Source organism: Channa argus, chromosome 5 (assembly GCF_033026475.1).
Source record: "Channa argus isolate prfri chromosome 5, Channa argus male v1.0, whole genome shotgun sequence".
In the NCBI taxonomy this organism is placed as follows: Eukaryota; Metazoa; Chordata; class Actinopteri; order Anabantiformes; family Channidae; genus Channa; species Channa argus.
Window position 1 is genome coordinate 5975027 of NC_090201.1, and position 22835 is coordinate 5997861.

Genomic DNA, 22835 nt, shown 5'->3' on the forward strand with positions numbered 1-22835 from the left:
ATATTTTGAACTATTCTCACCTATTAGTAACAATATAGTTATTATCACTAATTGCATTTGGCCCCAGAAGGTGTAAAGAGAGATTTTGAACATTGTGGGGTAATGGTGCCCTCACTGTTAACACTTTCACAACTCCAACCATAGCAACATTTGCTGCTTTCAGTAAATTCTTCACTGAGGTCGTGGCATAGAATTCTGGCTAACTTTGTTCAAATGTCTTTTTGCCAGACGAAAAGAATGGGGTTGTGTTCAGATCTTGTTTTATCAGAAGCAATTTTAACATTAAGATTTCAGTCAAAAACAAAAAGGTCATATTGAATTTAAGTCCAAGACCCAGTTTCCAAAACAACATTTTTGTTTGTTATAGCCAGTTGGCTGATCACATCCCTGGCTAAGATCTGCTGTATGGCTGGGGATTGGCTTTCTTTCGCCCACTAGTTTGTTATTTGCACACACTAGTTCAGTTATGTTCCAAAACACTAGGCCTGATGAAGAGTATACTGCAATTTTTTGGAAAATATTTAAAAGCTTACTTTTGACTTTTTTTAAACTTTCCCTTCTTTAACCAGGTAAAAACTCACTGAGATTCCAAATCTCATTTTCAAGAGAAACCTGACCGAGATTGCAGCCTCAACAGCATATTTACAAAACAATAGAAAAACCAATCATAGATTCATACAATTTAATTATTTTAAGTAAAAAAAAAAAGGTTCAATATATTAAAAGGCACAATAGCATTTCCCAATAAGTTCAGGTTCTCTGGTACCTAAGATCCTTTTAGATTTACTCATTGTTACTTTCTCATTCAACTTTAGGTCCATTTAAAGTTCATTCCAAGTAGCAGGAGCAGCAATCGTTTTACCAGATTCAGTGTGAGACTGAATTTGCATCGGGGCTGTATTTTTAAAGGCTCGTGTTTATCGAGTAAGTGAAAAGTTGAAATCCAAACAAAGATCCTTGTCAGGTGTGATACATCTGTGGCTTTCACAAAGTGGCTCAGCATCACAGGTTGCGGATGTGTGTAAAGTCCCTTTTAGATGGGAGGCTACAGCCGCACTGGCTGATGCTGATCCTGAAAAGGTCTCACGAGAATCAAGCCGCAAGCATGTGACATACAGCAGGCGGCCAGTAGGTTCATCTTACTGGCCGTATGAATCAGTTGTGTTATTTGAATGGGGAATCTATTCTCCTGCTCTGCCAGTAGCACAAAGTTTACTTTCAGGCTCTCACTGCAGTGAATAGAGAATAATAATAAGATACAAGAACCGTCTCTATCATCATATAGGAGAATTGTGTATTTGTATACCATATACAGTTACAATTGCAACAGTTTTGGTTTTAGAAACTCACAGAGAGGGAGCTAGGAGCTTTAGTTTTGATATGCTGATCATTCTGCCCATTTTCATTTCTCTTTGCTCTGAACAATACAAGCCTTACTCTTACTAAATGCAGTTGAAATTCTTACTGAACAAGTGTAGCAATTAACTGAACCAAATTAACTATATATTTTATAGAAGAAAACATGCAAATTCCAGTGATGTGAAATGGTTGATTATGAGTCCATCACAGCTGCTTGAAATTTGTTGGGTAAATTCATCTCAATCGCTTGTTTGAAAGATTATAGAGGATGTTTTGTCTGCATTTTTTGCAATAACCAAGCACTGTTTGCACCCTCCTGCTTCCTAAGACCAGTGTGCTTGAGCATGCGCGCACACACACACACACACACACACACACACACACACACATACACAAAGTCAGGTAACATAACAGCATCAGCAACAACAGACGCAAAGCTTATGTGTAAAATGTGACCTGCTGAAGACAAAAGAAGCGTTCAAGGTAGTGAAAAGACAGTGACAAAAAGCTGATGATGTAATACAGGCTAGAGAACTTGTGGAGTTCAGTGATCAGCTTTTGTACTTGAATACAAACATACACATAAGCTCTTTCATAAACCAGCATTTGAAGTTAATCTGAATGTGTTAATGCTGACTTAGCTTTATGACCCTGACACTCCTCGGCTTTCTTATGAATGGCTGAACACATTGAATTAGGGATGGGATTTTAGTTTATCATTTTTCTGGCTTATAGTACATGTTATTTAAGACACCATTCGACAAAAAAAAACCCGGTAAAAGATAAAGACCAGAGCGAACAACAGAAAGATTGTACGAGTGGGCGAACAAGAGACAGAAACTAAACTGGAACTGAAACTTTATTTGGTTCTTATTTTGTTCCAGGTACTAGTGTAACAACCATGAGAAAAGTCTAATTCAGTACTTGTACTTGTTATGTGAATAGAACGTGCCTGTGAACGGTGACGACCAGTTGCACCAGAGGTTAACCTATGACTGCAGTGGTTTATGTGTGGCTTAATAATAAGTGGCCAATTAGTATCTATATATGCTCTTATTTATGTTTAGTGAATTCCTTTTTTGCTGAAATCAGTTGTGGTTTTCAGCGTTTTTATTTTTGAATGTGAATTGTAGCTAAAATGCTTCTGTTTATTTATTATTTTATTGAAAGTGTCCTTGTAAAACAATTAGATCATTCCCACTATTTCTGTAAATTAATATGTATTTTATGCCAGTGTCATAGCATAGCCTTGAACTGCTTCAAATTATTCCAGTGTTTTTCTGTGATATGAACATGGTTTACAAGCGAAAGTTCAGGTGACATCTAAGTGCCTTTTGCATCATGCACACTATCTTCTAGAGTTGCCCTCCTCTCAGCCTGCTTCTGTTAACCATTTACTATATACGGTTTACAGCCTTTTGTTAGAAATTTACCACACCTGTTGTAATTGCTGTAAACATGGTGTGGTTTAAGCAATCAGCTGCTGTGAGTTATGGGATATTTTTCTAAAAGCCTTTTCATGTCGTGTGTATATAGAGTGCATGATGTACAAGCTTTTAATGTGTTGATCAATCAATTCCTCATACTGAAAACAATTCACAGTGAGAAATGAGTAAATCAATCTTTTCATATCCTACTACAGAGAGGAGTTGGGCCAGGCTTTTGAGTGCATATCTGTGTACTTTACACAGAACTGTATGCGATGATTGAAAGGCTAATTCAAAGAATTTTAATCACTCCGGCTGACCCTCTTGCAGTGTCATCTTTTTTTGCAAATGCCTCATAAAATGAATAGATGAGCAGTCTCTTTTTAGAGCATAATGGCTACATTAGAATATGAGATGGATAGTAGATGAAAATTCTGTATCCTTCATGCACACTTATTCTCTCTCTCGCTGTCTCTCTCTTGCCATCTCTCTCTCACTCTCTCTCAGTCTCTCTGAAATCTTTTATCAAAAGTGGTCTCTGTAAAAGACCTTGCAGGGCACAGTGAAGTGTTCAGTTGAACCTCACAGACAAGGGATTGGAAAAAGCAGAGGTGAGACCAATTTAAGCAGTAAAGCAACTGGTGCTGGGCTCGACTGTTTCAGAACCAGCTTAGCTAAGGTTGGATCATGCTGTGGAACCAGTAACAGATTTGTTTTGCTTGTGTTTAATTCCCTCCACCTTCATTGATTTTATTGCCACACCCACCTACCAGCTTCACACTGACAGCTCTTTTTCCACCGAGTGAGATCATGCTATTGGCGGCTATGTGTTGTTCTAATCGTAGGCCAACCACATAGTGCCAGTCAATATGTAAACAATGGAGAAGACAGTTTCTCATTGCCTAACTGACATTTCTCATTGCATGGGGGATGATTCACTCTGAGAGATGTCATTTCTCTCAGTGTTTTCAGGGTGCACTGTACTTGAATAATTCACTCTGTGATCTTGGTCTAACACATTTACTCCTTTTATACTGTGTATATTAATAATTTAGATTATTATTTAAACTTTGATCCATGAATACGCAACAATATTTTTCAGCATGGCATCAGACTTGGTCAAATGGACAATATTGCTGCTGACTGAAGTTTACATCTTTTTTGTCATCAGTTAATGTTTTGAGATAATCATTTCAATTTTTGATTTACTGTGAACTACCCTGTTGTTTACATTGCTAAAACATGCAAGGAGACCTGTGAACACAGTTAGTCTCTCTCATGTCTTCATTCATATGGTCAGATGCTGTCTTGTGTCCTGTCGAATGACTCTTAAAAAGTAATGGCAAAATGAGTTTGGTACAGATCAAGAAACTAAAGCAGAAGGTCTAATTGATATTAGCAAAAAACAATTATTTTAAAGAAACATTCCCGTAAAAAAAAAACCCTCTGTTGCAGTGTGGCTCTTAAACATACTCGGTCATGGAGAACAGCAGCACTAGTTATTATGTATGGAAGATATAATTTATTCCAATGGCGACACAGAGTCAACTCAAATACAACATGGAGCAAAACCTCAATGGAAACATTCCAAGGCATTACTGATATACATACACTGCTGCTATTACTTTAAGATAACATAAATTTATCATCCATCAGAATGTTTTTTTATACACATATAGAGAGTTAATTATACAGTGATGAATGATTTTATGTGTACCACACATTTGCAGCACTGACTATGCTCCAAACTAATTTTGTTTAGGTTTTTGGTTACTGAATATCGCAAACCAATGATTTTCCCACTAATTTTGTGAAGATTTATTCACAACCTCGACAACATGACTTAATGTAAATAACATAATTTGTCTGCTTATAAATGCAAGCCAAAGTCAGCACAGTATCCATACCCAGTAGGGCTATCAGCTCAGCTGTCTCCATAGAAAACCAAATGTGGGATATTTTATTTTACACCCTGCAACCTGCAAACTGGCATCCATATTCTGTGCCCTGTAAAATAAAAGACAATTGCCCTAAAATGATGATATCACAATAAATCTCCATCCCACATCCAGATAAGTCCAGGCTGCAGGTGTCTTCTATGGTTCTTAAGCCAGTATCAGGTTTAGTTAGTGAAGCTACCTTTTTTTCTTTTGAGGACACCTGTCAGTGAGGTTACAGGCATTTACAGGATTTTCTCTGCTTTCATGAAGTGGGAGTGAAACCTTAGATATTTCTGCTCTTTCCACTTGTGGTAATGTAAATGATTTGCATGGAGTTTGTCCCCGCTGATTAAGGCTGTTTGGACTCTTCTTCCTTGGAACCATGCCAATTGGATTTTCTGCCTTCTAACACGCTTGGAGAGTGGGGAATATGGCTCTCGTTGGGCCTGAGGGCCTGATCTCCTTCTTGCCTTCCTCAATTCTCCCTCACTCACTTACTCTGACAATTAGTGAGCTCGGCCATCCCCAAATGACACACGTAATTAAAGAGTTGGCATTATAATTACAATGTGTTTATTGTCTGTTTATGGATTCTGTGCTGTGCATAACGCACTGGGAGATTTCTTTGGTGTAAGTGGATTGACGGCTGTTAGTATACTTGGTGGTAAATGTGATTTCATGTGGTTAACATCTTGATAGCCCCTTTATCAACCCTTTGACAGACACTCAGTTTGTCGTGCATACAACACAATTTGGCAGGCACCAGAAACTGGCACCTGGAAAAAAAATGTAGTTGCGGGCTTTTAACGGTAAATTCATGTTAAGTAAATGGTGCAATTTATTCTCTTCTTCTCACTGCCAGACTGGCTGCCACGGGACTTCTGCCAGCTTTAAATAAGTGGTACCCAGATGGTATTCACGTGATGCCCACTTGGTTACAAAACTAGCTTGGGGAATAAAGCTGACTGCCACAACAGCCAGTAGGTCAGAATGTGAACCTGTTGCTTTTGCCGCCTTCATGTGCAAATGGGTTAATGCAGAATGCTTTGGGAAGGTCTCAGGAACCTGACAGAAATGGGGTAAAAGAGTCCTGATAATGAGAAGGGCAGATAGACAGTGGAGAGACTTTTTTTTTTAATTTTTTTTTTTAAACATCAGCTAATGTTGGACTTCTTGGTTACATAGAAAAGAGAAAGTAAAGCAAATAATTAGCAGTGTGTCCCTCTTTCCATGCTTTTTGCAATCTGTCTACTCACTCTGCAGCTGTGTTGATCTCTGGGCTGGAGAAGTGGTGAACTGTGTCATCTCCAGCCACTAACAACCGACAGCTGAGGCACCAGCCTCCGCTGCAGATTGAGGGACAATGTGGAACTGATTTTCTAATGCAGAGAAATAAATAAACAAAGCCCATGGGGGGAAAAAACAAAACAAAACTACAAACAACATTATGCAAATGCTGTGAAAATGTGTTTCCGAATCGATAAGCCCTATTTGTGTATGAAGCGACTATAAAAGTGACCATTTTACACAGAGATGCACTTTACAAAGTTTGGTATTTTATCTGCAGGAGCTACCCTGAAACATCTGTTAGTTTTCCTCTACACTGCATTTTAAACCCACACATTATGATGAAACACATAAACTATTTGTTATTAAGCTGTGATATGAAACAACTCCAAACTGTGTCTGGGGGTGCTGCATGTAGGAATAAGACACCAGATGTTCAAGTCAGAGTTTCAGTCATTGTGGTGGGAGAAGGGTCAAACTGTCAGTAGGTTAAAGGTGGAACAGCTTAAAAAAACTACAGCACCCACACAGTTAATTAGAGATGAGAGATTTATTGCCGAATGGCACATTTGTGTCACAGTTTTAAGTTCTTGTACTTTGGGTCTAGTTTTCCTCGCCGTCGTTTTGAACTTGAACCATGAGTATTGTGTCAGACTGTTGCAGGACAAGGCACTATCTTTCACGAGATCTGTTTTTTCCTTGAATGAAAAATCAAATCTTAATAACTTGTCCCATTGTTTAGCTTTTTCTCCTAGTCACCTTGTAATTGTTTCGGTGTCATAAGCAGCTATTAGTATTGCTACAAAATGGTGATGCTTTAAAAGACTCATCTCTTCCACAGAATGGCTCTCTATCACACTCTCACATTCTTTTAAAAGGAAAAAGGAAGATGAATTTTGCCCATAACGGCTGTATCACAAGAGCTTTTTATCCTAAATGGCTCTGGGGATTGTTATCTGTGGGAAGTGTGTCCTGCCTCTGTCGTGTTCAATCAAGTGTCCACTTAGCTGTGACTGGGAGTAATTGTTCCCAAGTGGGCCACACACTGACCTGTTAATGTCTGTGTTGACCTTCTAACCTTGTCAGCACGTCTTGGGGAGGAGTTTAAATCATGTGGATCTTCTCCATGTCTTTACGCTATTGGGTCAAGTGGGCGTTGGTCCTAAAAGACCACTCTCTTGTAATTGTCCTCAGCAGCATGGGTCAGCTAGGGGTGTTCCTGAAGACCAAATCTTATTAGATGAGGTACTGGGAGTGATGTGACTTAATGGGTTTAGCCATTGATCCGGTACAGCAACGGTGTCCCCCAGTACGGTTGCATGTTTCTCTGCAATATCAGATCACTGCTTGGAATCTGGCTGATTGAGTATGAAACACAACATGCTGGAGAGCCATCTCCCTGACTTTGCTGATGCAGGGTCCGTCCTGTGTTGTGAATATAATCTCTTGTTTACATGCGACATATTGTGCCCTTCCCCGTGTCACACTCAGATTTCCTTGATTTTGACAATTTTTAATAAGTTATTCAAGTCCCCACTTGATGTTCATAGTGAAACATAACATGACATCAAAACAAAGATTTAGGGCACTTGAGGCTTTTGTATCTATGCCCAAGTATCAAAGTCAGACCTTTAGGTGTGATGTTTGACTCACATTTAGATGGTGTCAAAATTCCATTTTGTTTGAAGTTGATAACAAAGCATATCCATCTTGCATTGCTGTAGATGTCACTCTCAGGTTTGGCTTTGGCAGTGATCTTCTATGAAGCAGCGATGGTAAGTTTATAGCAAATGCTCTGGTGAGAAAATACCGATGGTACAGAAATGTATTTGTGAATGAAGATTGTAAGGTAAAACAGAATAAAGAATATGCATTTAGCAAGTTAATGCACTTAGTCATCTTGAAAGTAAATGAAACATTAATTTTTTTACATATCTATAACTTATTTATAATGTATTGTAGTGCTGCATGATGAATCTAATCACAGCAGCGATGTGTGATTATATAACTGCAAAATGCTGTTGTTTAGTGTGAATGTGACGATCTGTTCTCTGTTTCTGTGGAAACAGAGAACAGATCTTTACATATGCTCTTTATATATGCTCCTAACAAGGCCATGACCAGTCACTCTCTGTTTAGGCATGACATGCATGGTCCCATGACTTTTCAGAGTGCAGAGCAGTGTTTTCTACTGAGCAACACTGGTGCTAGATTTGGTGATTTTTTTTTTTTCCTGTTTTTCACAAAAGTGACAAGCAACAAATGTGGTGATTTTTGGGTTTTTTAGGTAAGTTGCTAAAATGTGTCAGTGAATGTTCTATCCTGTGATTCATTGACTGTCTGTGTTCAGTGTGTATGTGGGAGGGAAGCAGCTCATTCACTTGACCAGTCAGCAGCCAGAAACTAGTGGAAATGAGTAGTAAATGGTCAGAAATGTCAAATCACTTTTCCTTATTGCTGCTCCAGATAAACTACCTATCCTTTATTGTTTTATTCATTTAACTTACTTATTACTGTCATTTTATTTACTCAAAACACACAAATAATTTATTAGAGTGATTTAAGTACAATGTTTGGATTTACAGGCTGTACAACAATCTACATAAAAAGCTTTTGCCTATATATGACCCAATCATAGGCTATAGCCAGATAGAATCAAGGTCATTTAAATGTAGTTTAACCTTGTTTTAAAAAATGACTTATGAATAAAGTAGTTATGTAATGATGTCATGACTTTTCAAGTGGGTTTTAGCTATATATGAATATAGTTAGCATTTATTTTAATTTTGTAAAAACGGTGCCCAGTTCTTTTTAAAAATTTATTTCAGTGTTTTATGCTAGTTTGTTTGTTTGTTTTATATGAGTAATACACATTTTAAAATTATCAGTACTCTTTACATTTTCCTTGATAACCAAGCAAGTAAACTCATGAGACCATTTGTGTATTATACTGCAGTAACAAATCACCGTTACAATCATTGCAACATGACCTTTTTTGGTTTTAATGTGATTGCCAGGAACATAGTATGTGTGCATTAGGAGGGTAACCTGCACTGACTTTTTTTATTTTTTTTTACCAAAAACATGCGGGATGTTAATTTCCCACTCAACTCATACTTTTTAACAAGAACTGGCAGTTTTAAATATCTGTCAAGTTTGCTTGGAAACTCACAAATAAATGGCAATTAACACACATGCTGCAAAGTGCAGAGGGTTCTACAGAAACTGACATAGTTTGTAATTTGAATGAAAAGGGGGGATTACAACCACATGTTCCCAGAGAAGGAGTGAGCTGAGTGTTGAACAGCTGGTGTGGAAAGGCCACAATGTGAGAATGCTTTACTGTCTGTGTTAAAAAAGTGCTTTATGCTGGTGTCTGATCATCCTGTATATCTTGAGGTGTATAGTTGTTTAGTCTGTTTTATGGACAGACTGTGCCGTAAAACATAACCACTTTTTAAATTCCCGAGCTTGTTAATTTTCAAAATTAAAAAAGACTCAAAAACAGAGTTTCCTCTTGGATAGAAGTGTTCCCTTGCTGTTTTAAATCCTCTTTGTGTGACCACACATAAATCCCATTTCTTTTGAATCTTCTCATCAAGTACTTTGATTAAGTTGTATGTTGGAGACATAACAGTGCCCCGTGTCGTTGATCCCAAATGGAGGGACCTTTTTAAAAGCAGTTACTTTTTGGTGGGGGGGGGGGGGTGCATAGAGATACAATAGTGTAGCTATAACCCCAAAGGGGCGCTGTCTGTTGGGATAAACATATTTTTTGGGAGTAATGACAAGCATGCAACCAAGTAATCAGAAGGGTCTTATCTGGGGCCAATGGTAGGTCCAGGAATGTGGACAGGCTGTGGAAACAACGGCTGCTCTAATGGGGTTAGTTGAATTCCACACTAGTGAATTATGAGGAGTTGGGACGTGCTGTGGTTGTTGTGTCTGGTTGGAGAGCCACACTGCTACAAACAGAAACACAGTTATAGAACTGGTTCTCAACAAGCTTTCTCATAGGACAGGCCAATTAACTGGCAGCTGAGTTGCAAGGCTGCGCAGCCCGAGAGGGCCACGTTAAACAGCACAAGTCGCACAAACGTATATCATGGGGCAATGACACAGGGACAAAACCAGAAGCCATCTATTTTACTGCCTCATTTGCATGATCTAAACCGTATCTGGAAGTCATTAGAATCTTTCCACTTGTTTATCTGGCAACAGATGAATGCCTTTTGAATAAACAAAATGTCCAGTTTGTTCCAGATGTTTTTGTAACTGTATAAGTAATGCATCATTTATGTAAAAAAGAAAATCATGTAATATTGTAAATATTTGTTTTATTACTAAGGTGGAGACAATTACAGGGTTTGTTGGTCACTATTATGGTAAATGCATTCTGCACAGCAATCAGACTTGTGGGACTTCAGCTGGCGTCATACCCTTTTGATCATTTGTAGCTTTTTACAGTGCTGCAATTTTTTTCCTCATGTGTATATTGTCCACATATCTGTATTGTATAAAAATTGTCTTAGACTTTTTATTAGTAAAACGCATACCAATAAATAGTGTAGTCAGTGGAAAGAAAAAGAAGGCAGGTGTAGAAGGTATTGCATTTTTTAAAATACATTTGAGTTATTCTACTGCTCATTTGTTGCTGACTGTGACTGACGTCGTGTGGGCTCTCAGGTTTATAAAGGGCAACTTTGTAGTTGCTTACTCTTTTAAGGTGAGAAATGAACCGCAGAAACCAGTTACTGTGATACAAATACTCCTGCTAGTATTTCTCATTGTGTATCTTTCACAGGTACCTATCTACATGTTCAGATATGAAAGAAAGATAACTTGATATGCATGTAGGCCAGGACATGCCAGCAGGAATCAGTGTGTCATAATGTGTCAAAAACTTGTGACTGACGACGCTCACGTTTACTTTTACCAGTTCTTATGTCATTTCTGTACATGTGGGCTTTTTGGACCAGGGTAGGGGCTTTCCCCACCTTTTCACTTCCTGTTTGTAATTGTTGTATCTTTCCCCTTCCTTCCTTCTTTTTCTCTCTCTCTCGCTCTCTCTCTCTCTCTTTGTGTCCTCTCTGAAACCCCATGGTCCTGCCTTCAAGACTGCGAGCTGAATTCTGGTTGGAGGAATGGAGTGCCAGTCTCTTCTGCACCACTGATCAGGGTATGTGGCAATCCTCCCACTAACCCTTCTCTTATTTCATACAGTAATGCGTGTGCTCATAGTCTGTGAGGGAACTCCATATCACTGGGAGATTTGACAATTAGGCTTATTTGTGTCCGGCCATAATTGGCTTGGATCAGAACCCAACAGATTTATTTTTAGCTTTTTATTTTTGAGGTTTTCTTTAGTTATATTGTTTAGTTGTTTTTAACTTAGTGATCATGGATGTGAATGATGAAGAAACAACTACAACAATGTTGCAATGAATTTTAGGGGAAAAAATATCTAATTGCCATTAGACTGAGCAATATTGCAATTATTTAATATAAATTACACCTCAGTACTCTGTGCACACTGGTTCCCAAAGCCTGAATTGCTGCCCATGTGTCTGATCTAAGGCTTGCTTATGTGAATAGCTTTTTCCCCGTACAAATTTAGCAGAGCTGATCACGGCGATAACACAACCTCTAATCCCATTGGTCCTGATTCAGAGGTTGTGAAAAAAATAGTGATACATTTTCTGAGAATCTGACAAGCATTCATTCTCTGTCCGCTGTCATTGTGAAACTAGCTGGCCACTGTCAGTCTGAATAGGAAGTATCAAATCATTACAGAAGTAATGTTAATTTACTATAGTTAAATGTTAATTATATCCAATTTAAGGTTCTGAAATTGAGGATTTCTGGCTAAACCTTTCACCTTGCTACAGGGTTTTAAATTGACCTTGTCAATAGACTATTAACTGAACTAGAAATGCTTAAAAAAAAAAAAAAATTCTCAGATGTCAATATTCACTGATTTTCTCAGTGGTTTTTAGGACTTCTTGAACTATGGGTACGTGTTAAATTGTTCCCCCCATGCTTAGATTTTATAGACCAAATGAGAAAATAATCAGTAAATCAATGTAGAATAAAAAATATGGTTAGTTATGGCCCTTGGTGGCTACTTTTGAACCTGAAATTTTAGCTTCTTCAAAAAATGTTTGGCATAAAATGTAGGCATACAGAGTAAAAAACAAAAATAATTTTCATAAATACATGTATTTTTGCATGTATTTGTGTGTTATTGATACAGTATGTAATTAATTAGATTATGTCATGTAAGTATAAGAATATGAATAGCATTTGCTATGCTATTATTTGCCAAAATTTAGAAGCAATAACAACCGCAACAACAATAATAATTATAATAATAATTTCACATCTAAAATCAATGAAATATTTGAAATGTTAATGCAGTATTTTGCTCTGCCTGACTTTTGCCCTGTCAGCTGCATTGCGTCCGCAACTCTCCTTTTTTTTTTTTATGCCTTTGGTGTACTGTAGTCCCTGTCCCTCTGCTCACCTCTCTCTGCCCTGAGAGCCCTGATTGGCTGCGGACTTTCTGCACTATAGTCTGGCTGTTTGCCAGCCATGCTGCCAGTAGCTGCCATGCCCCCTGATCAGAAGAGAATGTGACATTTGTGCAGAGGTAATGGAATCTGTGTGCAATTAAATCTCTGACTGTGAAGAGGAGCCTATCTCCTCCCTTCTCCACCATCTCCTGCCGTTCCCAGCAGCAGGAGGGGTCAGGCACGATGATGAAACCGTCCCAGCAGGCCCCTTGCCCGCACTCTTTCCCAATCTTTATGTCAGGTTGTGTTTTTTAACTTTGTCGTGCATAGCCATGCCTCTGTCTGGCAATTAATTATAGATTATGTCCATTATGTATCTCTCTACTAAATGTATAGGAATTAATACTCAATTAAAAACATGTCACAGGGCTACAATGTTATCAATACTTTATTGAATTTTTGCTGCAGGTGTTGTTTGGTGGTGACTGTTTTGGCTGTTTTTTTTTTTTTTTTTGGTTGTTTCTTTTTAGAGATGGAGTGGTAGCAAGACAGAGAGGTAGAAAGAGAGGCAGAGGGCAGATTCATGCATGGATGAGAAAAGGGTCATTTCTCTCTGCTTCTCTTTCTCTGCTGCCCTGCCACTACACTTAACGCCTCATTTGTGGGCTTTGTGGCCAAAGGCTTGAGTCTGCGATCTCTTGCCATAAAAGGCAGCTTTTTCCTCTCTGCTGATGGGGCACTTGCTTGTGGGTTAATACCAGACCCCCTCTATAGGCAGAGTCATATCTAATGGATATGTGTATCCCCATCAGGATAACTCATAAACATAAAACTCTCTGCTGCCATTGTACTTGGTGAAGCTGGCTGGGAAGGACATAGCCACGCCATGCAAGAATTTCCCTTGAACTCGTCTAGGAGTAGTTCCTATCTGTGCTCCTTGTTCATACTGGGTGGACGGAGGTGCAGGATATCCAGGTTGAGGCTTGACTAAACCCTCCATGTGTCGTTCACATCCTTTGTGGGTTTGTATAAATGGTTTCGAGGATGCCTTCCCATTTTTGCCACTGGACACATTTCTCAGTGTGATTAAAAAATGTAAATTTATGTTCCAGTTCATTTAAACAATAAAATATACAATTTTATTGTCTATATGAATGTCTACATTGAATGTCTACACCCAGCTTTAATGTGACTATTTTCCTGTCGTATTATACTCTTTCCTTGGTAATGTATTTTGTCATGATGAATTATTAATCTCGGCACTAGTTAAAGGGAGTGTTGTCTAAGAAAATATGAGGGGTTAGTCTGTTTTTTCTTTATCTAGCAGCTAAGGGTTAATTTGAACCAACAGTCAAATGAACATCCCTATTTCTTTAGTTTACTATGGGATGTAATAAAAACGAATAGGTCTTAACTTTATTCACTAACATCCCGTTAAACAAATACAACATCAATTCTCCTGGCTCTTCGATTTCCCTCTTCTGCAGATGGCTTTGCTGTGTTGTATGATACGTAGCAAAATGCTTTGCTCAGGGAAGGAGAAAGAAAGCGGCTTACTCCATTAGTGTCATTCGAATGGTGAATTGGATCAGTCTGACAGATAGATGCGGAAAATTGTTTTAATTGTATAATTATCCGTGGTTAGCCACTTGTGCGGAAAAGTGCTGTGATGTGGGTGAAGGCCAGGGAAGAGCACATTTTGGCCTTTATGTGCTTATTTTGTCCTTGCACAGGAAATGAACAACAATCGGGGGTCTTGAGGATAAAACATTAACACACCCAAACTTGCAAGCACTCCCCCTGGGCAGGTTGAGACATGCTCAGTAAGACGTTACCCTTTAAAATAATGTGTCCGGCCAGTGAGCCTTCTCCTCAGGCAAAGAGGGAGGGTGCTTGTAACCATCTGATCAAGATGCCACAACCTAAAGCAAATGTAATAGCTATGCAAAATGCAGCGCACTGCTGCTCTAAAGAGTGAGAGAAGCTCAATATGTCAGTAAGTTGCGCAATCGCATTCAGCTGTTTTCTGATAAGAAGTAAAATGCAACACAATGGACAGATGGCACCAAATCTCTGGCCTTTTCTTTGTTTTGGTTGTTTTGTACACTGATTGATTAACTGTCAGGCTAATTTAGCCAAGTCTTATATCTTTCAATTTTTTTCTCAGATTATTGTTTTTTTTTGTAGTAGTAGTTTCACATTGCAGTCTTTATACATAGACTGTCATCTCCGCTAAAGCAGTAAACAGTTTAGAAATATACACTCATTCAACAAATACTAATTTTTAACAAGCTTTGGTCCCACATTTCAGAATTTAGGCTTAGGACTGTTCTTGTTATAAATCTTGTTGACTAATATTTAGCAGTTTCTAATTGAAATAATTTGTTGATTACATTTTTAGTTTTAGAAAATTTCCCTATTCAGTGATATATTTCTATATGTTATACAAATATTCATTTTATTAAAAAACAAGTGTGCATTTTTATTAGACATAGAAGCATCCATTCAGAAAGCATTTAGATGTTGTCTTCTTTTGACAGATCAGTTTCTGAAAGATTTTCCAAGCCTGGTGGGCAAAGTTAAGCCCAAGCTAAACTCTAGATGCTCTGCAGTCAGCAGCTGCATTCAATTTTCAGCTCAGCTCACTCAAGTGTGATAAAACAATGCAAGAAATGTTGGAGGACTGTCGGCCTGGATGCTCTCACTCTTGAAGAAAGAGCTGAAATAGGACACAGGACAACAGCACAAACCTTAAGTGCAGGTACTGCTGTTATATAATACACGGGGCGGTTTGTCATCTCAACAAGAAGGCCTTTAATATTTAATCAAATAATAGATATTCACACACTGAGCCAGTCTGACAGAGTCCTGCAACACAAAGCAAATTATGGTCTAAGAGCTTGTCATGTCTCAGTTATTACCTTCGTCATGCTCTGTTGTTCAGTTGCATCTCCTGTAATAATGCTCAGGGGATTAGCAGGTAACAAGGCAGCAGTGCTCCTTTGAGGATGTTGCGCGTGGCTTTGAATGTTTCGCACAATACTATATAAACAGAGGGGGAGTACTAGCAAATGGTGATTTCCCGGCTACACAGCGAGCCTCCTACTGGATAATGTGGTAATGAAAGGTGACAGGAAGGACTCAGGGTCTGGAAAGAGGCCGGGGCAGCTGGTCGGAGCAAGAGAATAGGAAGCAGTGTATGCTTGGGCTAAAGTGCAGTAAGAAGCAAATTAAAGCTCATATCTGCCATCTCCCTCGCCTCCCTGCACTTTCCTGTTTGGACTTGAAGGTGATTGGGAGCCAAGGCGGTGACAGTTGACGGAAGCTACGAGGAGGAGAGAGTATTTATTTACAGTGAGATGCAGCGATGCTTGTTCAGGATGCGGTTTCACGCAGGATGTGTGCCCCCCCCCCCCCCCCCAACACACACACACACACACACACACACACACACACACACACACACACACACACACACACACACACACACACACACACCTCCTCCCATCTTTGTCATCTCCACCCTCACACTACAATCCCCAGGTTTGATCAAGAATGGGAAGTGGGTTATTGGGGAGGAGGGGTGGGCCTGTTGCAGAGCCACGCAGGCTGTATTGTGTAAGAGGCTGGGTCTGGACACGGCCAGCAGAGAGCTCACTCAGCACGCCTTCCTGCCTGGCCCAGGAGGTGGTACCAAAGTCAACACAGGTCACTGAGAAAAAAGGAGCGTGAGGCATTGAGTTGCATTGTGTGACAATTATTGTCTTTGGTAAAAGGAAACTTGTGTGCGCACAAAGATCATATGTATGAAGCTGAGAAAATTTGAGATGTTCCTCGGATGGCAAAATGTAAGTATGTGTTGCAATATAGTCCACAGGTTAGTGTAGTTGGTGGTAGGCTTGCAGGAATTAAACCTTTAAAGCACAGGTATGGGAAGGGAGTTGAAAGTGGGAACATTCTAGTAATTATACTTTGCATGTGGATGCAGTACAATTACCTTTGTCATCAACTTACAACTCACATAGCAGTAAACTGCTCTTGTGTCTGCAACATTATTTCATACTGCTCAAGAAGAGAAGCTCAGAAAATCTGACTTTGGTCAAAGAAATAGAACATGTAGCAGGCACAAATTTTCACCTGGCCAACTCCCACCGTCCCTGGCTTTCATCTGGAGCAATATCAAGTGTTAAGCATGTGAGTGTGCTGAAAAGATGAGTTGATCTGACCTCTGCTCACTAGCTGTCATATCGGCATTAATCTGCCAAAAGTTTCAAAGGCAGATTTTATGAGTTGCCTTACGGCCTCATCTATGTGGACAGCAGCATCTAAACTCTGGAGAACCTGCTACATAAAAAGCACATCTGCTAAAGACTAAATTGTAAAACAGCCCCCACATGTCCAGCTAGTGTTGAGTTAATAATACACTCAAAGTTGAGCTTATATTGTTCCCCCCAGCAACAACTCCAGTGAACGTCTGTCACTTCTTTTGATCAGCTCTTATGTTGTTTTTATTTTATTTTTGTATTTTGTGTTTGACCTTCATAGAGTATGTTCATTATCTTTCTGAGTAGGACTGTGTGATATGATGATTGATGATTGATCCATTGTTTCATATTATTTTCCATTGTCTATATTGTCGGGTCACGAATCGCGCTCATTGTTGGTGGTATGGGGCAGCATTCTTAAACCTGCTGCAGATACAGCAGTGTAGCAACACAAACACAGAGTGTGATGCCACATAAAGGAGTAATTCAGAAACGGAGGAGGTGTACATGACATTAAGACAAACCAAAGATTTTATCTTAAGTGTACTTCATTGTGTCAGGCAAATGAAGAATCATTAGAGAACATCCATTCTAAAGGAAGAATTACATGCTCATCTTACGTGCTCATCTATAAAAACATAGCACCAACTTTCATTTATCTTTGTACTAATTAACATCGGGTAGCAACATACATACAGTTGCTGAGAAGCACCAGGCAGCTACCGGCAACTTGGGTGGGATGTTTTCTTACACGCTGCTCTATGCATGAGTTCACATTGGGAATCAGTCAACCCACCTTAAATTTTAATATAACAACTTCGTAACAACCATTACGCATGTTTCTACTGCTTCTGTTGCCCTTTAACTACTTCACTGATAGCTGGATCTTTAGGCGCTTTCAAGAATGTCGATACATTTAAACCGAATTGCGCAATCTTTTTCCTTACTTGGAGGAAAAAGTGGCGAAGCCTACAGCCTCTGTGTTCCAGTAGTACCAAGCCTATGCCCACATCATACATCATACATCGTCACTCCATCACCTACACAAAATCACATACAGATGGAAATATTCTTCAGGCAAAAACTACAAAAGTATGCTTTACATTTTTTGACCTAGTTAATTAAAAATTTTCATCTAGATTCTAAGCAGAAAAATATTCAAACACGAGTATAAAATTCAAATTGTGATTAGAATTCAGTGTTTCCAAGTAGTGTTTTCATTGAATTGTCCACTTGACTGTTGCTCACAACATGGACAGTTCACAAGGTCTTAAGGTTATTAAAGCCCCGTTAAAATTTCAGATTGCTGACTGATTGTAACAGTCAGCAGTGCAGGGACAAAGTTGTTACATGCTTTTGCAAGGTCCGCCTCTTAAAGAGGAAGTGTTCCTCCTCCACTTTATGCATTCATCCTTTGTACTATATTTTGATCTGTGCCCATTGTGCTGCAATTGGGGCTGTTGGCTAGCCACATGCCATTCCGTTCTTTTGGGGGACAGACACTTTGGACTTGACAAAAGCAACACATTGGGACCGGAGGGACAAATTCTCTATGCACACGCGCGGGAAAACGATTTGAGTTTACTCTAATATTTTCAAATATAAGTAATGACACGGAAGTTCTGTTGTAACAACTAAGCAATCTACCTCAAAGCCTATTTCTATTTATAAGCTAAATCATGTTCTAAGCAGATGAAATTAAATAATGCAGAGAGGGTCAAGTACATTCCAGATTGCGTTAAGTGTTTTACTGCATCAGAAGGTCCATCTACAGCACCTGCCACTTCTAAAAGCCACTCAAAGAACCGTGCCAGAGAATCTACAATATTTTATTAATTTGTTTGCCTCTCATGATTCTGTCTGTAATTGATAATGGCAACTCTGTTACATCTTGTATGATGTGGAAAACATTTGTTATTTACTGTGATAGACAGTGCTCTGTGAGTGTAAGCTGGGTCTTAGCCTAATTGATGTTTTGGAAGATGAGCTCAATTGGATGAGTCATTAGGTCTTTTACCAGAGTTTTATTAAATGCACCTACTCACTAAGGGAAAAAAAAGTGGAATCTTTCCTTCCTAGAATAACAGGAGGTTGGTTTGGTAAAAGGCAGATAATATATGTGTGAGATTGATCAGTGAGTAGCGACCCCATTATCTCCTGAGATGTTAATTACACTGTGCTCAGCTTGCATGTCAAAAAGGCAGATAATTGAAGAAGGTAAAAGATGTGCCACACTTTATTTATGCTTTCACTTGGAGCTGGTGGAAGATTGTCTCTCCTTTATGTGTGCTTTTTTCTTCCTCCTGTCCTTTGTTGTCTATGATGTATTTACTGTTGGGTAATATTACATTGTCAGACTTGATCATTTTGCAGCAATATTGTTCAAAATCATTACTGTGGCTTGTGTGCGTGTGTGCGTGTGTTGGTAACATACATAAATCTTCTGTCCTCTCTCTGTCTTTACTGCCACAGCTCTTTAAGATGGGTTAAATTGAATTATCTAAATTTAAAACTCTTGTACTCAGACGTTGTCAGGCCTCTTAAACATCTCTCTGTTGCACTTTTCTGATTATGTGCAAATTATATACAGATTTTTGCTAAACTTGTTGAATTTACATTTTCCGTCACAGTGATATTTGTCCTCTGCTGGTAAAACCCGTAGTTCTGAATATTGAAAAAACACGCGGTCATGCTCTATTGAGATCTAACACAATTTCCAATGCTAAAATTACAGGATCTGTCATCAAAAATACACACTAAGGTGAGAGGGCGCAAAAAGCACCAGTACACCTTTAAGAGGTCTGTCACTTTTTTCCCTTATTTTTATGTTTCTGTTTGAGTGTAGTTCCCCCAACTGACTAGCTCGGTGTCTGTAAACTTCCTATTGACAATCTATAAGCCATAGGGGACATGCTGTTCTTAAAAAAAAAGAAAAAAAAATCTTGTTTGTCATTTCGCATGCTTATAGAGATAGCGTCAAAAGTCTTGTTTCCTGTGGTTTCCTGTGGAGGACTGTGGTGTCTCTGTGTGCTGCAATTTACAAGTGCACGTGAACGGTGTCTGCACTCCTAAAAGCGAATGTGCACGTCAATACAAACACACACAGTCCTGAGCGCTCTTCCCCTTCCAGCGTTGTCATCATAACATGGGGTGGAGCATCAAGCGAATGGTCATCTCACCTCAAAGCTGATGGACAGCAGCAGCACAGATGATTTAGTGCATCACCTGGTGGACACTGTTAAGAATGAGCACAGAATAATCACATTCAGAGCACTGGGATATAGGCTATACTGTAGTCTGATGAAATTGCCACTATCCATAAGTTTACTCAGTGGTTGGTTCTTTTCTGGTGTTGTAGGTTACTTTGCACATGTTAGTTTACGTGTCCATAGCGCCTCACTATTTACAGTTTACAGTCACACATTATAATAATGATGAGTGGTTTAAATGTTTATTTTTTTTTTTTTGTCCTCTCGGCTTAACCCAGGCTTGGACCGGCACAGCAGTGGTATAAAATGAACTAACAAATTTAAAAAATAAATGGAAAATCTTACCTCTTATCTCACAGTGGCAAAGGGTCCGGGGGAGGGGTTATTATAGCAGGATTTGACTGACATTTTAGTTGGAAGTGTTGATAGAAGAAACCCTCCTCTTCCTATCAGGAAACTCTGTACAGAGATGCACTGAAGACCATAGTGCATGGTCACCTTTGCTCTGCCATCAGGAGGCCCACACGCCCCCTCTGTGTCAAACCCATTAGCATCTTTCCACCACTTGTTTATCTGCCTTTGCAGGGCAATGAACTTCATTGTTTTTATGGTATTAAGTTTGTGTAAGAGGTTTTTTGTTTCTGATTTTGGGCACATATGTGTTTACCAGAGGAAGCCCTCTGCTTATTCAGATGTCAGCCAGCACTATTTCGCCATGGCCGTGCAGCCTTATCTGTGCTTGAGGTCTGTACTTTAATGGGCTTTATTGATCTAAACAACATCAGGGGTTGTGGTGATGTTATTAAGGCAGAGATAACTTCTTTGTAATTCCGCTCCAACAATATATTAGCCTTTTATTGGTCTAAATAACTTTGCCTTTTAGACAGTAATGTACCAGTAAGTCACAGCAGCTCTTCATGTCGGCAGGATCTTAATAAAGCATTTCCCCTGGACATCCTGCTGCGGAGAGAGTGAAAAACGACAGGTTAAAAGGCATGCTGGGAAGTTTCCATGCCATCACTGTAAATTACCTCTTTTGAATACATAAATAACGGTAGAAGATAGCTGTGAACGGGAAAGGGTAGGGGGGTGGGGAGGTTGGTGGAAGTTTGCTCAAACATGTGTTCCAGTGCTATCTCTGGTTCGCACATGAAGGTGCTGTGAGAAGGAACATTCTAAGCTCCAAAACGAAGGCTGGCATATCTGCAGCATCATGTAGACGGCAACAAATCAGTGTTGTTTTATTAGCACAAGGTTGTAGTTACAGCTGAAACTGAATTGGCATTCAACTTATACAGTATGTTGAATTGTTGGTTAGAGGATTGTGTGTGAAAATGTCACACAATACAAAGTTCATAGATTCTCAATATGCACTCTGTGGTTCCGGGTTGAGGGTTACATGTATATGAATGGTGTTAAACATTGGCTCTGATTAAATATTTCTCTTCTTCCTGCTGAAGAAGTATGACTTCATCCGAAGTAGATCACTCTGATTGGTGATTAGTTATCTGATTGTTCAAGCTACAGACGTTCTAGTCTTGGTTGATCTGTTCATACAGCAGAGATATCATCTGAGCTAAAATTAAAGAGAAAATGTCATGTATTTTAAGAAAGGTAGAATAAATTTAAATGATTAATTCACCCCAAGGTAAAACCATAGAATTTGTTTGCAAGTTGAAAACTGGTTAAGATGGCCTTTAGGATGCTGCTATCAGACTTGATAATGAACACGATGAACAGTTGTCCACTATTTTTAGTGCTTTGTAGCCTAAACAGGTCAAGCACAATACAACACAAAACATGAATGAGGAAAAAGGAAAGTGTAAGCATGTATATAGTACAATATTTGTAGTATGTTTTGGATGAGCAAGTGGAGAAAACATGCTATGCTATACATAAAATAGTTATGATGGTAATGGTAACAGTAAAAATAGATACAACTGACAAAGCTAATCAGTCATCCAAAGAAAACAGAATAAAACTTTTCAGTGGACCCACCAACTGAAAGTAGAATACGGGCTTTAATACGGCTATTTGGGATCAAATTAATTATAGCTTTCGAATTGCTATTTATTGTCGGCTTTGTTATTGATTTAATGAACATGGTGCATTGTGTGTCTGCAAACTCCTCAATGGACAGTTGCAATGATTCTTTCCTTCCAAGGGCAGCATATATGTAATATTTATATGAAATAACGAACCCATTCATCTGGGAGTGTATTTTCAAGGGGTTGGGGGGTAGGGCTTCATAATTTGTAGCTATTTAAAGCCTCGGTTTTGGTAATGAATTATTTTGTCATCTAGACTGTGATGAGATTCATCTTTAATAACTGTAACAATTATTTTATTAAAAAGAGAAGCCATGCATTATGGCTATCTTGCCAAGGTCTCAAGTTAGAAGGAATTCTCATTAAGAGCATTATATTACCCCTGTGTGCTTTCAGTTGGATGTCCCACTGATATTACATTAGGTGTCAACAATGTTTGTGTTAGAAGTAAGCAGTCATATTTACAGAGGCTAGCTTTTTCATTTGCTGCCTGACATTAGGAGATGTATTAAAAAAGATACTAATGCTCTATATCTGATTAAGTCACTTGGAGAGAAACTCCTCTAAACTGTTGACTTTTAATATAAGGCAAGCAACGCTGTGTCATCAATACAGACATAAATCTTTATTCAGAGACGAGGAACTTTTGATTGCTTTAGATTATTATGTGATTAATTTAGTTGGCACATAGGACAGTTAATTACTTCTCATTCCTAACATTTAGACCCTTCCCAAACTATAAGCATCAGGTTGTTTGTGTCATGATTGATTCATCAGTGTCTTTTCAT

The 22835-nt window shown here is 38.9% G+C and overlaps 1 protein-coding gene across 6 annotated transcripts in view; it reads left to right on the forward strand.

The window, feature by feature from the left end:
- foxp1b (forkhead box P1b) overlaps window positions 1-22835 on the forward strand; it is a 150147-nt gene that overhangs the window by 6576 nt on the left and 120736 nt on the right. For 5 of the 6 annotated variants that reach the window (XR_010914407.1, XM_067504136.1, XM_067504141.1 and 2 more), the window contains exon 3: window positions 11131-11192. The exons of the other annotated variant lie outside the window; for it this stretch is intronic. The gene's annotated coding sequence lies outside the window, so the exon portion shown is untranslated. The remainder of the gene's footprint in view (window positions 1-11130; window positions 11193-22835) is intronic. 6 annotated transcript variants of the gene reach the window in all.